General features: G+C 34.4%; 1 pseudogene; it reads left to right on the top strand.

Moving 5' to 3' along the window:
- Positions 1 to 1,449: 1,449 nt before the first annotated feature.
- On the top strand, positions 1,450 to 12,024 carry LOC120309055 (annotated as a pseudogene).
- Positions 12,025 to 16,434: the final 4,410 nt, after the last annotated feature.

Here is a 16,434-nt window from a genome sequence, read left to right as displayed (position 1 = left end):
CCTTGATTTATGATCACAATTGAGTCCAAAATTTCTTTTGCTAAGCGAGACCATTGTTAAATTAGTTTTGCTCCATTTTATGACCTTTCTTGCCATAATTGTCAAGTGACTTTTTTGCAGTTGTTAAGTTAGCAATACGGTTGTTAAGTGAATCCAGCTTCCCCATTGACTTTGCTTGTCATAAGGTCGCTAAAGATGATCACATGATTCCTGGACATTGCAACCATCATAAATATATGCCAATTGCCAATTGTCCAAATTTAGATGACATGACCATGAGGATGCTGCAACGGTTGTGTAAAAAATGGTCATAAGTCACATTTTTCAGTGCCATTATAACTTTGAACTGTCATTAAATGAGCTGTTGTAAGTCGAGGACTACATATTGGATTTATGTTAATGCTGTTACCTGATTTTGTAAAAGAAGCAATAAATGAACTACCTCATTTAAAAGGGAAATAAACATTGAAATAGATGAGGGGTTATTTTTACTTTGCTTTTTTTAAGTTTTAATGGCTAAAAGGCTGAAAAATAAATAGCCCACTTTTCATATGTAAAGCAGTGTCAAAGTAAGGACACCAAATGAAAAAATGTCAAGAAAATTTATGGTGGCAGAATTTAAAACAAATGTTCAGCATAAAAAGGTTTATTAGAATATCCACAGTCTACTTCTTTTGAGTCCTTCTCTGTGTCTCTGAGTGTGTTTGGTGATCAGTGATTTGGACTGAACGGTCTATAACTATACTCCACTTATTCCTGTTTAGGCAGAAATGATTCATATTTATATTACAATCAATCATTTGATGGCTCTTCATTTATAAAGTTTAGGTCTGGCCTGCTAATTTCTTTGATCATCCAAAGTTGGCTTACATTATCAGCAAGGCACCTTCATAATACTAACTCAAACAAAACAATGAAAATCTCAAGCATGCCAAGTATGATCACTTGGCCCAATATCACTATCAAACTGTTCCAAAATTATGAATGTGGCTTTCAATCACTCAAATATTCCTCATTATTCATCCTTGCCAAATGCCCTAGTTCCTTTAAGAATTCAAATGAAAACAATAGTTGAACTATAAAAAGCATGATTTCTTCAGGTTTTCCCTAGGGAATAGAACTCTGACTTAAAAATTACTTTCTTCTTTGTGCATCTAAATTACTATTATTAATTCTACTGTCAGTCCAAATCCCATGGAAATTCAATGCCCAACACTAACAAAAAAGACTGACATAAGATGTTGCTTCTCTCTCTTTTTCTTAAAATATGGATACTATTTAGAATCAAGAGAAACATGGCTGGCTTCTGCATAGATAAGGATCCCCAGGTTTGATCCTCGATAGATCAAGATTCAGATTTAAAGACTCAAGATGTGTAAATTGCAGAAATGTTAATGACTTTGTTCTAGGAATAAGAGGGATTTTTAGAGTTTTCCCCTTTTAATGGGAATGGCAATTTTACTGATCTTAATGCTAGTGCTGAGTGCCCATGTGGTGTGCATGACTTATAGATGCAGTATCTTTCATTCACATCCTCCATATCACAAGTACAATCATCCAGGAGACCTTATGGTTGGTGGAATTTCATCTCATGTTGGTCCAGTCTCTGAAGACAGTACCTTTAGAGATCATCTCTCACCAGTATTGTTTGGACAGTTTATGTAAGGGATTTTATTGTTATTTATTTTTATTTTTCTGCATTTGTATTTCTTGAAATAATAGATTATAGCATTGCCATCCAAAAATGATTGGGTTGAAGTTAAGGAGATTCTCAGAACAGCATTTCTTTTCTCAACCAGGCAAAATATAGTGTGGAGTATAATGAGATGTTTAAAGCTAACTTCCAAAACTGAGCACCTCCAAATAGCTGGGATTCCATGCTTACAAATCTCAATTATTGCTAATCTGCCTGAGCACTACTGTGGGGCAGGTAGCTTGGGGAAGTCTGATTTAGAACTCTTTTGCATTTTTCTACATACTCCTCTTCAATGATATACATTAATTAGTCTTGCACCTAATAACTCTTTTAAACACATTACAAGATTTTCAACTAACAACATAAGAGTGTCTGGAAGCCTGGTTCTCTGCCAGAGGATTCCGTATCTTTCTTTTACAAAGTGACATTATATATGTGGATTTCAGACATTCCCTATGTTTATGTCTGAAATCATTTGCACATTTTTTTCTGCAGAAATATCTGAGTTCCAACAATAAATATTGACTTCTTTATCAATGTACACATGTACTTATATTAATCTACATCCTGAGGACTTTTAATTTACTCTATCAGAAAGACAGAATTACTTGATGGGGTTTGTCTGCTATAGTATAATTATTGATTATAATATAAGAACAAGTAGACTATCCTTCTGATGTGCAATACTTCTCTAATTGTAGTGGTGTTCCTAAGAATTACCAACACATCCTGGCTTTGGCATTTGCAGTAAAGGAGATCAATGAAAACCCACAAATCCTACCCAATCTCACCCTGGGCTTCCATATTTATGATAGTTATGACATTGCTCAAAGGACTTATCAAGCTACCATGCTGCTTCTATCAGCAACTGAGAGACTGGTCCCCAACTACCTATGTAACATCCAGAATAAAGTCATAGCTGTTATTGGAGGACTGGATGCTGAAATCTCCCTTCATGTGGCAACTATCTTGGATATCTATAAGATTCCACAGGTAGGTGGGATATCCTTACATGCAAATGGCATGCTACTTATACTGACCTACTTTCCCACTGCAGTTTTGTTTTGCAGCATTATTTATAATCAGGTAAATAGTTCAGAAGTTGAAAAAAAATGTCTTAAAACAGATTTATTTGTTTTTGTGCTGGACTTAGGCTCGCAATATTTCATTTATTTGAAATTATTGGGGAAAGGTTGGTATTATGTCTCTAAACAACCTCATGGATTGGACTACAATAATATGCAAATTTTTGTGGTTCAATATTTGCTATTTTCTTAGCAAAATGCACGAACCATACCATAAATAGTTGGTTGAGTTAGTTTGATGCACCATATTTCACAAACAGTATAATGATCTTTTTAGCCTGGTCTTTGTGTTAAGGTTTTGAGTTTCAATAATATTTCTTCAAAATCAATCTCAGAAATTAATCTTTAATTAATCTATTGTTACCAAAGTGACCAACATTCAAGTGATTAGTATAATCCATAATGTGAAATTTATCTTATTCCCTTTAAACAAGATGAATCAAGCTCTGCATATAGAAAGATTTTTGCAATGTTCATTAATATTTTTGTTATTAATATGGTTAAAGACAAGTATTTTGGAAAACTATCAGTATTTTTAATATCTGTAAAATTTAATTGCACATTAATAAATAATTATCTCCAGTTAAGTACAAAATATCCAGAATAATGTCAAAGTTTTTGTTGGTGGACCTGATCCCCAAATATCCATTATGTAACAGCTAAGGGAGGATAACAGATCTGCCATGATTCAATTCAGTTTTTTTCTCTTTTCCCAACCAATGATTGCATTGTTTAATCTACAAACATATTTAGCTAAGTTGTTAGAATGTGAAAGCATTTTCTAAACTATTCTTCTTCTTCCTAAATTTGGTAAAATTCCCATGACATGATCGCATCCTTTCAAATGTGACTCTTAGATCAAAAAGCTTTTTTTTTTCAGGGATCACATTTTTCAAAACACTTTTGAAAAAGCATTTTCCTCTTTAATTTCCAGATGATACCTGTTTCTAGGTACAGCAAGAGCCATCATCTTCATTTCAGTAATTCAAGCACACACATACATGAACAATACAGTGACAACAATCAGGTTTTGGTTATGAAGGGAGAGTTAGTGGATTTTTATATATAACAGTTTGTCCTATCACTTTTTGGTATTGATTGTCCTTGCTAATCTTTGCTAGTGGCTGCTTATCTGAATGTTGCTTAATAGGAACAAGAGAAGAAAATAAGGCTGATTTTCTTTTTTTAATTTTCAGTTGCTGCTTTGAATGGTATATAAGTAGAATTTATTTCTACATGTCTGTTTATCATTAATTTCTTCTAAAAGCTTTCTTGCTTTCTTACACTTAGCATAATATAAAATGTGTACCACTTCCCAAATGAAACTATCTCTGTTGTGAAATTAAAAGAATTTCACATCTTTTGACTACCAGCTAACAGTCATGAGTACCTTCTATAAATCTTATACTTTATCATATTTGTCATGTATGGTCAAGTTAAATCAATCAGATCAAATCTTTATTACATTCATAGGCCAATCCTTATATTATATGTTGTAAATAAATACTTTGTTTTCTCAGCTAAAGAATCTTTGGGAATGCATAGAAGGTTTTGAAAATATGTTGTTATCTTGTGCGCTACAGAAATGCCAGAAGATTTTAGTAAACTTTTCATTGATTCTCAAATGTTTTTGATGTATAGCAGAGATTGTTTTTCATGGGTTCAATTTCATAATTCCTTATGAAATTAAATTTTTTATTCTTATATAGAAAAAGATATTACAAACTTCTCTAACTTGAAGTAATTGTTTTGATTCACCATCAACTATAGAAATATACCCTTTTAAAAATTTACATCAACATACAAATCTCTTTGTCTTTCTCTGCATGTAGACAAACCTCCCAGGTATATCTGTGCATGTGTACAAATAAGATTATACATCCTCTTTTGATATTTTGAAAATATGAAACAGGAATTATCCGTCATCTATGAATCTACTGCTTGGTTTTAGATATATTCTTATCAAAATTCCTCCAGATCTGGAGCATCACTGAGTGGCAATCAACAGCCTTCCAACATCTTCCATGCAGTCATGCCTTCCACAACTACAAATTCCAAGAATAGGAATTCAGGGAATTTTCATCTCAACAAGGCAGGCAAGGCTCTTTAAAAGGGTTGGTATAAGGATTATTAATTCAATATACTGTACATTGATAGTTTTGAACACTTGAAAATGTTCTCTAGATGTTGTTCTTACCTCCTTTTCTTTTCTCTTGCTCATTTATGGCTCTGCTCCAATAATGAATGATAAAACCCCAGGGCTTTCATTTTATCAGATGGTTCCCCCAGAAACTCTTCAGCATAAAGCAATTCTCTCACTGCTCCTGCATTTTAATTGGACATGGATTGGGATTCTTATTATGGACAATGACCAGGGAGAAAAATTTGTAGAAACGATATTTCCTCTTTTTTCCCAAAATGGGGTTTGTGTTTCTTTCATTCGCTGATTCCCCAAAGTAACTGATTTCAGTAAAATTGATGGCATGCTTCAGCAGGGGGCAAAAATCTATGGCAAATAAGGCAAATGCAGTGGTGTATAATGGAGAATCTTTTGCAATGGGAAATTTGTTATGGCTTCAATATATTCCAAATATAGAAGAGGTGAAAAGTAAACCAAAAGGTATTGTTTGGATAACGACAGCACAGATGGAGTTCAGTTTAATCCCTGTTCAATGAGCTTGGGATCTTAAAATAATTGATGGTGCCCTTTCCTTCACAATTCATTCCACTGCTCTACCAGACTTTAGATCTTTTGCTGAGAAACAAAATCCCTTCAGCACAAATAAAGATACATTTATCAGACAGTTCTGGAAAGAAGCCTTTGACTGTGTATTCCCAGGTATCACTATGAGTGATATAGAGAAGAATATTTGCAATGGTAAAGAGAATTTGGAGAGCCTTCCTGGAACTCTTTTTGAAACGGATATGACTGGCCACAGCTACAGCATCTACAATGGTATTCATGCCATAGCTCATGCTTTACATGTTCTGTCTTCCTCTAGAAATACTGCGAGCTCATTGATAGATAGAGTAGGAAGGAAGATTCATAATCAAGATTTTTGGCAGGTAATATCCTCATTAGGCATAATACTATGAGTGATTCTATTTTGACTGATGTCCCCTGCTTTAGAATTGAAAAATAAAATTATACGTCCATCAGAATGCTGAACTTCTTTATATATTTTCTCTATTTTAAGTATTGATTACTATATGGCTATTGTCTACTGATTTATTTTAGGACTCTTCCTATGTTAGTTAATTCATAATTATAACTTTAGAAAGTTTATTTTCCAATTCCCATGATTCTTATTAGAAATATATCTGTCTATATCTATATGTCTTTATGATTCTCCAACTCCAGAAGTCAGAGTCACTCTTTTTTTTTTCTGTTAAGCAAAATTTTAGGGGAAAGTTAGGGGAGTGTTAATCATAACCTTTAGCTCCACCTCATTTTGAACAAAAATAATTTGTAGTCTCCAATTGATCCTTTTAAATCTATTTGATTCTATTTTCTCTTCACTTGCAATATAATGAGGGAAAAGTTATCTAGAATGCTATTAAATCTTTTCTGTTGTAAAATATATCAGCATGGAGACTGGCAATTTAGTCTTTCCAAATACTTGCATTTTTCCTTTCAATTTAGCTCCATTATTTTCTGAGAAATGTTGCTTTTAACAATGGTGCTGGAGAACCAGTGTCCTTTGATCAGAATGGAATTGTAGCAGCTGGACTTGATATTCTCAACTTGATTGCTTTCCCAAACCATTCATTTCTTCATGTGAAAGTTGGAAGTGTGGATCATTCAGCTCTTCCAAATAAAATATTAACCATTAATGATGAGATGATTACATGGCCCAGCTAGTTTAACCAGGTAGGGTTTATTTATTGTTCCTAGTTCTGAATTAACATGTTTTTCCAGTTTGATATGTAAATTCATATTATTGGACAATAGTAAATTCTTATATAAAGTTATTTTCATATAAGCAACTTCAAAGTCTCATTATCAAATATGATTATATGTGACATAAAGATTAATTAGGTGTTAGTTTGTGGGGCATCATGTTTCACAATATAATAATAAGACAATCATATCTCATTCCTAGCCAACATGTGCTCATGGTACATTTATTCTTAGGAATCCAGGGCTTTTTGCTTTTCCCAACTCATGACTGTAGTTGTTTAATTTAAAAACAAGTATATTCCACTGAACTTAAATGTTAAAGTGTTTTTCAAATGATTACGCCTATCCCTAATCTGGTATGATGTCCACGGCATGTTCTCATCATTTCAAATGTGGTCAATGGAATAAAAAACTTACAGATATACACTTTTCCTCTTTAACGTCCAGGTTATACCCATCTCTATCTGCAGTGAGAGCTGTTATCCTGGTTTCAGCAAAAAAGTGAAGGAGGGAGAGGCATTTTGCTGCTATGACTGCATCCCATGCCCAGAAGGGAGGGTTTCAACTGAGAATGGTAAGAAATGTGCATCTATTAATTAATATATTTTCATTAAATTCAACATAGTTGAATACAGACGAAATGTTTTCTAAACCATGAGATGAATCATTTCTGCTCTCAGGAATATTCTAGCATAATTTGATCATTAATTTTCAGTGATGATAGTAATGATGATGAAATTAAGTTATCCGATCTTCATTTACACACTAAGGGCTAACATCCAATCATTTATGAAGTTTCATTGTAATTACTCTATGTATGTATTGTTGAACAATGTTTATGTAATTTTTTCCTGTTTACCACAAACATATTTTTGTAAGTTCTTTACCTATGTCAATGGTGGCGAATGTATTGCACGGGTGCCAGAGGCAGCACTCAGAGCCCTCTCTGTGGGCACACACGCCGTTGCCCCAGTTCTAGGCCTTCAGCTGTGTTTTATAAAATCTTTTCGCTTTAGGCCTCCGCCTAAAGGTTCAATCAATCAATCAATTTCAATTTCTCTCAGGAAAAAAAAAGATCTTGCAAAGTTGGAATTGATTGATTGAACTTTTAGTCCCACCCACTGCTGTTACCACCACAGCCATGCCCACCCACCCAATGGGCCACACACACCTGGCACCCAATGATGCATAAGTGGGTTTTGGGTTGCAGTTTGGGCGCTTGGTCTCTAAAAGGTTCGCCATCACTGACCTATGTTGTATGTTGAGCTCCCTGGTAGCGATACAATTAGACGAAGAGTTATGTTAGGCTTGTGTATTTTGAAGCATCCACAGAAGCATAGGAGGTTGGATCCACTACTTTTTATATGCCACTTCTTCTAAACAGAGTCTCCTCCCATGTTGACAAATTTACATATAGAATTTTCTGACTTTAAAATTCAAAATTCAGCATCATCAAACAACTAGTTATCTGTAATAAATGAAAACTATTCAACGTCTGTAGGAAGAGAGAAAGAATAAGCACTTTTAAACAGGTGCTAGCCAAGGAAAGAAAACAAAAGTTATTTTATCTCATAGTTAAGTTGTATGTAACATGAACTGATTTTTTTAAAAAAGTATCATTTTTAAATATATTAAGGCCAATGAAGTATACAGTACTATAAATACATATATACTATACCAGTGATGGCGAACCTTTTAGCAACCGAGTGCCCAAACCGCAACCTAAAATCCACTTATTTATCGCAAAGTGCCAGGGCTGCATCAGCATTGTGATGCCCTCATGGGGGGGGCAGGGAGGTGCCTCTGAGTGCTGCCTCTGGCACAGAAAAACCGGGGGCGCAAAAATGGGCCACCATGCTGCAAGGCGCAAAAACGGCCATGCCGTGGGGTGCAGATACAAGGTGCTGCACCATGCAAGAATGGGGCAGGGCTAGTGAGTATCACGCAGGCACTAGCCCCTCCCCATTTGCAGCACATGTATGCATGTAAAATTCTTCCCCCTCCCTTTTCTTCCAGTCCACCAATCAACAATGATTGGTGACCTCTGCTCTACCACCTCTACTCGAGCTTGCTAGTTGGCTGCTTCACCTCCTTTGTGCTGGATGGGTCTCCTGCTCCGGGTGGCAATGATGGCCTGATGCACCTCCTACTGGCGGTGGTGGCGTGTGTGCCAACAGAGAGGGTTCTGAATGCCGCCTCTGGCACGCGTGCCATAGGTTCGCCACCACTGTACTATACCCATCATGCTATTTCCCTTCAGGCTCAGCATCCTAATGCAGTGAACAAAACAAAAGAATAAGAAATGGTACAAAAAATTAAAGGCATGACACAAGAAAAAGAAATGTAACTAGAACTAATTTACACTAACATCCTTCACTTACCATTTCTGTTTTTTCAAAGAATCCTTCATTCTATTACATAAATAAATTGTTTCATTCATTCCCTTTTGTTCCTTAAAATTCTCAAGTCTTTATATACATACACTTTCATTTCATAAGTTTTGGACCTCATTTTTTCTCTTTACCTAACACAACCATCTCAATGAACCTTCTTTCTTATTGATCACTCAAACAGCATTGATCATGCTGACTGATTACCTCTGGTAACACTTCTGCTGTGCAAGCTGCATTAGTTACTAGTAGTTTTCCAGATCCAAATCAAACTGATGGTTGTTACTTATAAAAATATTAATGGCATAAATGTTGGCAATCTATGGGACCACCTGCCTCCAATTGTTTCTGTTTCACATGAAAATCTGTTTCAGTTTGGTATACTAGTTTAGTTACTGGCCTAGAAACCAGGAGATAATGAATTCTAAACCAGCAAAGTGACTTTGAGCTAGACACACTCTCTCGGCCCAATGCATCTCACAGGGTTGTTGTTATTGTTGAGACAATAGGAGAAAGAAAGAATATTAGGTATGTTTACCTTCTTGAGATCGTTGTGAAGTAATAGAGACAGGATAAAAATCTGTTAAATAAATGTACTACTAGAATGCTATCTAGAAAACAAATGGAAAACAGACTTCAAAACACCAATTTTTAAATTTCCTAATTGCTCCTCTGAGAAGGAGGTTCTCATTTTTCTTCTAGATAATCAAGCTTCAGCAGGTAGACTTTAATTCTTATATTAATTTTAAACATAAAATTAAAATATTTATAGTTAAAATAAGAATTAAAATACTTCACCTTTCGAATAATCTTTGTAAATTTTAGCAATAACCATAGCTTGTAAAAATCTTCTGATGTTTTCTTTGCACTACTAATTGCATCAGTCTTTTTTGTGTAAGCTTTAATTTTTATTTCCTATGTGATTTGTTATAATATGACCACTTTTTAAAATATTTATAGTTGACCTTAAGTAAATAAAGTTATGGTCTTAAACTAATATTCCTCTAACATTGCTACAAACAGTTCATACATTTGTTCATATTAAACATCCACGTATGTCTTACTCCCTCAATTATACTAAACATTTGCTGAGCATTCTGTTTATTCTCACACAAGCATCACTTCAATCATACAGTGCTATTATCACATTTAGCAACCAAACCTCAACTCCAAATTTGTGTAATTCTTCAACCTTTTATCACATACTTCTTATAAATCAACAAACTTAAGATAATCCCTCTTGTTCACATTCTGTCAAGTTCTTAGAGGCCAATTGAAAACCACCTGAAGTTCTGGAATGATATTTACCATTACTACTTAAAGGAATAGAATCTTGAAAGCCTGCCAACATAATTCTCCATATCAGCATATATCTACGAAAATTAAGGCAAAATTACTCTAAGCTCTTTTTCTTGTTTGGACCATAGAATCCCTTCTATAATGGACTTTTTCCTTCCCTCCTTGTTTCAAGGTCTATTAGATATTCCACCATGGTACCTGTAATGGTATGTAAAAAAAGATCTTGCCATACTGGGCAAAAGGATACTGCAAAAGAAATGGTAAAGTAAGAGACAGCATAGCCTGGAGCCAAATAGTAGGCAGGGCAAGAAGTTCAAAAGAGACCCTCCCTAGTTTCTCAGGGTGTAAGGGAATTGGGGGAGCAGGAAAAAATTTTACTTTCATACTTGCACGATTCCGTAAATGTAGATTTACAATAAAGAGGAAATAGTTCTACTGGTTGTGGTCCCTACCTAGTTTACCCTGCGAGGCCAAAACTTCCTCTCTCATTATACTCACTTTCCCTTTTCACTATGAAATACACTGAGGAAAAACAATTCTCTATTTCTCCCCAGTAAATGAAAACAGTTATGTGTCAATTAAATTTAGCAGGAATCTTGGTAAACAAAATATTTTATAAAACTATAAAACTAATGATTATACATTTACAATAATAAATTAACTTTATGATTGTTATATGATAATTGATGTCATGCTGAACAAATATACAAACTGTATAACAATAACATCTCATCATATCTTCTTTTTTCAGACAGAAACAAATGTTCTAGATGCAACAACACATTCTATCCAAATACGAAACATGATTTTTGTATTCCCAAAACTGTTAGTTTCTTGACTTATAAAGAACCATTAAGGATCAGTTTAGCCTGTCTTGCACATTCTTTTTCTTTGTCTACTGTACTTATGTTTGGAGCATTTATAAGGCACCATAACACTCCCATTGTGGTAGCCAACAACCGGGACCTGACCTATACTCTCCTCATATCCCTCTTCCTCTGCTTCCTTTCGGCACTGCTCTTCATTGGCAACCAGGAAGATTTACCTGTCTTCTCCGACAAATAACTTTTGGCATGGTCTTCTCAGTGGCTGTTTCTTCTATCTTGGCAAAAACTATCACAGTGGTTCTGGCTTTTATGGCTACCAAACCAGGATCCCAGATGAGAAAATGGATGGGGAAAAAAATTAACTAATTCCATTGTTATTTCCTGTTCCCTGATCCAAGCAGGCATTTGTACGCTTTGGCATTCAATGAACCCTCCATTCGCAGATGTTGATATCATCTCAGTGACTGAAGAAATTATTCTGCAATGTAATGAAGGCTCCGTGACCATGTTTTATTGTGTCCCTGGCTATATGGGTTTCCTGGCTCTTATCAGCTTCATCACAGCTTTTCTTGCCAGGAAATTACCTGACACTTTCAATGAAGCCAAGTTCATCACCTTCAGCATGTTGGTCTTTTGCAGTGTTTGGTTGTCCTTTGTCCCAGCATACCTGAGTTCCAAAGGGAAATACATAGTGGCTGTGGAGATCTTTTCTATCTTTGCTTCGGGTGCTGGACTTCTGGGATGCATCTTTTTCCCCAAATGTTATATCATTGTGTTTCGGCCAGACCTCAACAACAAGGAACAACCAATGAAAAAAAACGAGTGATCAATAATCACTTTGTTTTATCCTCAGTCAAAAGTTTTTGTCTAAATTTTTGCATTTCTAAACAATATTGAATATTCATAGAAATATCCACTTCAGATTTTTATTTATATAATTTTTCTTCATTTTCTTAATGCCTAAGATTTAATTAAGGGGAAAGTATGCATCCTACCTCTTTATATCAGTTCTTGAGATATTGTCCTGCTTATTCAGCATGTTTTCTTAAAAAACATTCTCACTTTGTTCCATTATTACTTGCTGATTAGAAGGAATCTCAATGACTACATTACTAGTGTATAATCATCTACCACCTTTCTGGAATTGGCCAGAAATCAATTAGTGAGATTAAAAATAGAGTAAGTAAATGCCAAAGAAGGCTAGTGAATAAATGTTCTAATATTTTCAGGAGTTAGAATTTGATGAGGACTATTGTGAAGAAATAACTGCCTTCAATAGACTCCAGGATTTTTAGTAAGAAGTGGCCTTCAAAAGAGCTCAAAAGGTTTAAGATTTAGATTTAAAGTCTACTCTATCATTTCTATTAATTCTGTAACTATCAACTATAAAGTATGGCTAGCATTCCTAAAATATAATCAAGATAGGCAATCTCATATTGTAGTGTTTCTCCTTGTCTCAGTGACAGCTAGATAGCTGTACAATTTTTCAGCAGCAACACTATATCTCCGTTCCATATGCAGTAGTTAAGAGGACCAGGCATATTAGAAAATAAAAGGAATAGAAGCCAATAAAAAAGAATATAAATTAAGGGCTTTTGCAGATGATTTGGTTGTTACTTTATCCCAACCAACTCATTCTGTAATGGAGCTGTTAGAATTGATATATCAGTATGGACAAGTTTCAGGTTTTAAAATTAATAATAATAAGACTAAAATATTGCTTAAAAACATGACCAATTTGGATAAGGAGATTTTAGTTAGATTGACAGATTTTGAGGTTGTTAATAAGGTAAAATATCTGGAGGTTATTTTATCTGCTTCCAATGCAAAATTATATAAAAATAATTATGAAAGGCTGTGGGTTAAAATACAAAAGGATTTGGAAAATTGGAAGAAGCTGCAATTATCCCTATTGGGGAGAATTGCAGTGATTAAAATGAATGTTTTGCCAAAGTTTCTCTTTTTATTTCAAATGATACCTATTTTAAAGAATGAGGTCAACTTAAATGAATGGCAGAAAAGTATCAATAAATTTATTTGGGCAGGGAAAAAACCAAGAGTAAAACTTAAAATTATACAAGATATTCGTGAGAGAGGTGGACTCAAGGTACCGAACTTGAAATTGTATTATGATGCTGTGGTGTTAACATTAATTAGTGATTGGGTTAACTTAACAAATGTAGATGTACTCCTCCTGGAGGGATGGGATTTACTTTTTGGATGGCATGCCTATTTAATTTTTAATAAAAAGTTTGATAGGGTTTTTAAGTCTCATATTTTAAGAACTTCCTTACTTTGGGTTTGGAAGAAATATTACAGAAGTGATTCTAGAATTCCATTATGGGCTATCCCATGGCATGCGATAGAAGGGATAAGGAGAGGAGTTAAGATGGATAGTATTTCTTATACACAATTACTTAGATGGGATGGTAAAAATTGGCAATTAAAATCTATGGAAGATTTAATACAAGAAAATATTATTTATTCATGGTTTCAGTATAGACAATTATTGGAAAGGTGGAAGATAGATTGCAAGGTGGGTTTGCTTAGAGAGGATGAGAATCTGTTAAAACAAATAAAAGATCAAAGACGAACCCATATGAAAAGAATTTATGGGGTGTTAGTGGAATTGGATTCAGAAGCAGAACTAGTTAAAGATTGTATGGTTAAATGGGCACAAAATTTTGATGAATCGGTTCCATTAGATACTTGGGAGATTATTTGGGTGAGGAATGTCAAATTTACACAAGCCCAAAACCTACGGGAGAACTTTTATAAAATGTTTTACAGATGGCACCTTGATCCACAAAAAATGTCTCGTATGTATTTAAACTTGCAGCCTAAATGGATGCTTGGATGCTTGGATGCCACTTATTATCATATTTGGTGGTTATGCAAAAATATAAAAGCTTTTTGGATTAAGATATGGTGGAATATTCAAAGAATTTTTAAAAGAAGGATAAAATTTACTCCACAATTGTTTTTGCTGGGTATTATTTCCGATTGTGATAGTAAAGAAACTATATTAATGTTAACTTTAACTAATGTTAAATTTAATTACAGCGGCTAGGTTGTTAGTAGGGCAATGTTGGAAGAAGGAATCTTTGCCTACTTTGCAAGAATGGTTTCTTAAAGTTTCTTACTTAGCGGAAATGGCAAAGATTTTGGCTTTCTTGAAAGATCAATCGCAAGAGAAGTACCTCTTGGTATGGAAAAGATGGATAAATTTTATACAATATAAGTATGATATAAAAAAATATTATTTAGTTTTGAATAATTTATATTTAAAGTTTAAGATATTTTTTAGATATTTTTCTTTTTTTAATTTCTTATTTTTTTTTCTCCTTTTTCTTGTTTCTTTTCTTTTTCTCTTTCTGCTTTCTAAATATTGGTGTTAAAGTATTTTATAATTTGTTTAATTATTGTAATCAAATTTGTATATGGTTTATTTGTGTTTAAAATTTTTTCTTTTAAATTTTAATTAAGCCTGTATTCAGCTCTGGGAAGGTTGGGGGAGGGTGGGTTGGGAGGGTTTGGGGAAGGGAACTTTTTTGTAAAATTCTAAAATTTTCAATAAAAAAAAATAAAAAAAGAGGACCAGGCATATTGCTCTCAATTCAAAAAGGCTGCCAATCATTATCACTCAGTTAGTTATAGCTCCACTATTGCTACAATTTCAAACAGATATCTTCTGTACAATTCAGCATTGTCTAGCTCTACAGATGGATCAGAATCATCCATCTGTACAGTTTATGTTCCACTCCACCTCTCAGAAGGAAAACAAGCTATACTTGCATATATGGGAGCACAATGTGAGACTTTGGCTATTATACCCTAGTAGCTCAGTATTAGCCTTTAGACTAGCCTATAGACTGGCAACAACTTAAGATATTCATGTTAGTTGATAAAATAATAGTTGAACTCTTAAATAGCAAGTTATTATTCTTTATTAGCCAAATGTGAATGGACACACAAGAAATTTGTATCCGGTGCATAATCTTTCAGTGTACATACAAGCAAAAATCATGATCATAATTATCATAAAAATACATTCATCATAAATCATAAAATACCATACTTTGTGATAGTCATAGAATAAAAAATAAGCAATCAACATAAATCATAATATGATACTAAATAAAACAATACAAATCATAAGATACACGCAACAAAGTTATAGTCATAAGAAGATAAGAAGATAGGTAATAGGGAAGATGAGAAGAATAATAGCAATACAGCCCTACTAGGTAGTTTGACTGTATTGTGGAAATTAGTTGTTTAGCAGAGTGATGGTATGGGAGGAGAACTGTCCTTGTGCTGCTCTGATGTGCAATGCCCTGTAGTGTCATCTTGAGGGAAGAAGCTGAAACAGTTTATGTCTGGGATGTGAGAGATCTGTAGATATTTTTACAGCCCTCTTTCTGGCTCGTGTAATATACAGGTCCTCAATGGAAGGCAGACTGGTAGCAATTGTTTTTCTGTAGGTCTAATTATCCATTAAAGTCTGTGTCTATCTTGTTTGGTTGCAGTGCCAAACCAGACAGTTAAAGAGATGCAAATGACAGACTCAATAATTCTTTTCTAGAACTGTATCAGCAGCTCTTTGGGCAGTCTGAACTTTCTGAGTTGGCACAGGAAGAACATTCTTTGTTGTGCTTTTTTGATGCCATTTTTGATGTTATATGTTCATTTTAAGTCTTGAGCTATTATAGAACCTAGAAACCTGAAACTCTCTACTGTTGATACTGTGTTGTCTAGTGTCAAAAGAGGTGGTAGAATAGGAGAGTTTCACCTAAAATCTACTATAATTTCTACAGTTTTGAGTGTGTTCAGTTCAAGATTGTTCTGACTGCACCACAAGGCTAGTTGTTCAACTTCCCATCTGTATGCAGATTTGTCTTTGTCTCAAATGAGACCAATCACTTTTGTATCATCTGCAAATGTTAGTACTTTAACAGAGGGATCCTTTGAGATGCAGTCATTGGTATAGGAGAGAAGTGGAAAAAGCACACAGTCCTGCGGGGGGGGGGATGCTAATTGTGCAAGTATCTGATGAGATTTTGTCTAGCTTCACCTGCTGTTTCCTATCTATTAGAAAGCTTATGATCCATTTACAAATATGGTCAGGCACGGCTAGCTGAATCAGTTCAGTTAGAAGAATGTCTGGAATAATGGAATTGAATGCTGAGCTGAAGTCTACAAAAAGGACCCTTGTATAGGTCGTTGGAAATTCAAG

The sequence above is a fragment of the Crotalus tigris genome, unplaced genomic scaffold (genome assembly GCF_016545835.1).
Source record: "Crotalus tigris isolate CLP2741 ecotype Arizona unplaced genomic scaffold, ASM1654583v1 scf7180000017977.1317863, whole genome shotgun sequence".
Lineage (NCBI taxonomy): Eukaryota > Metazoa > Chordata > Lepidosauria > Squamata > Viperidae > Crotalus > Crotalus tigris.
This window is presented reverse-complemented; position numbering and strand designations above follow the sequence as displayed.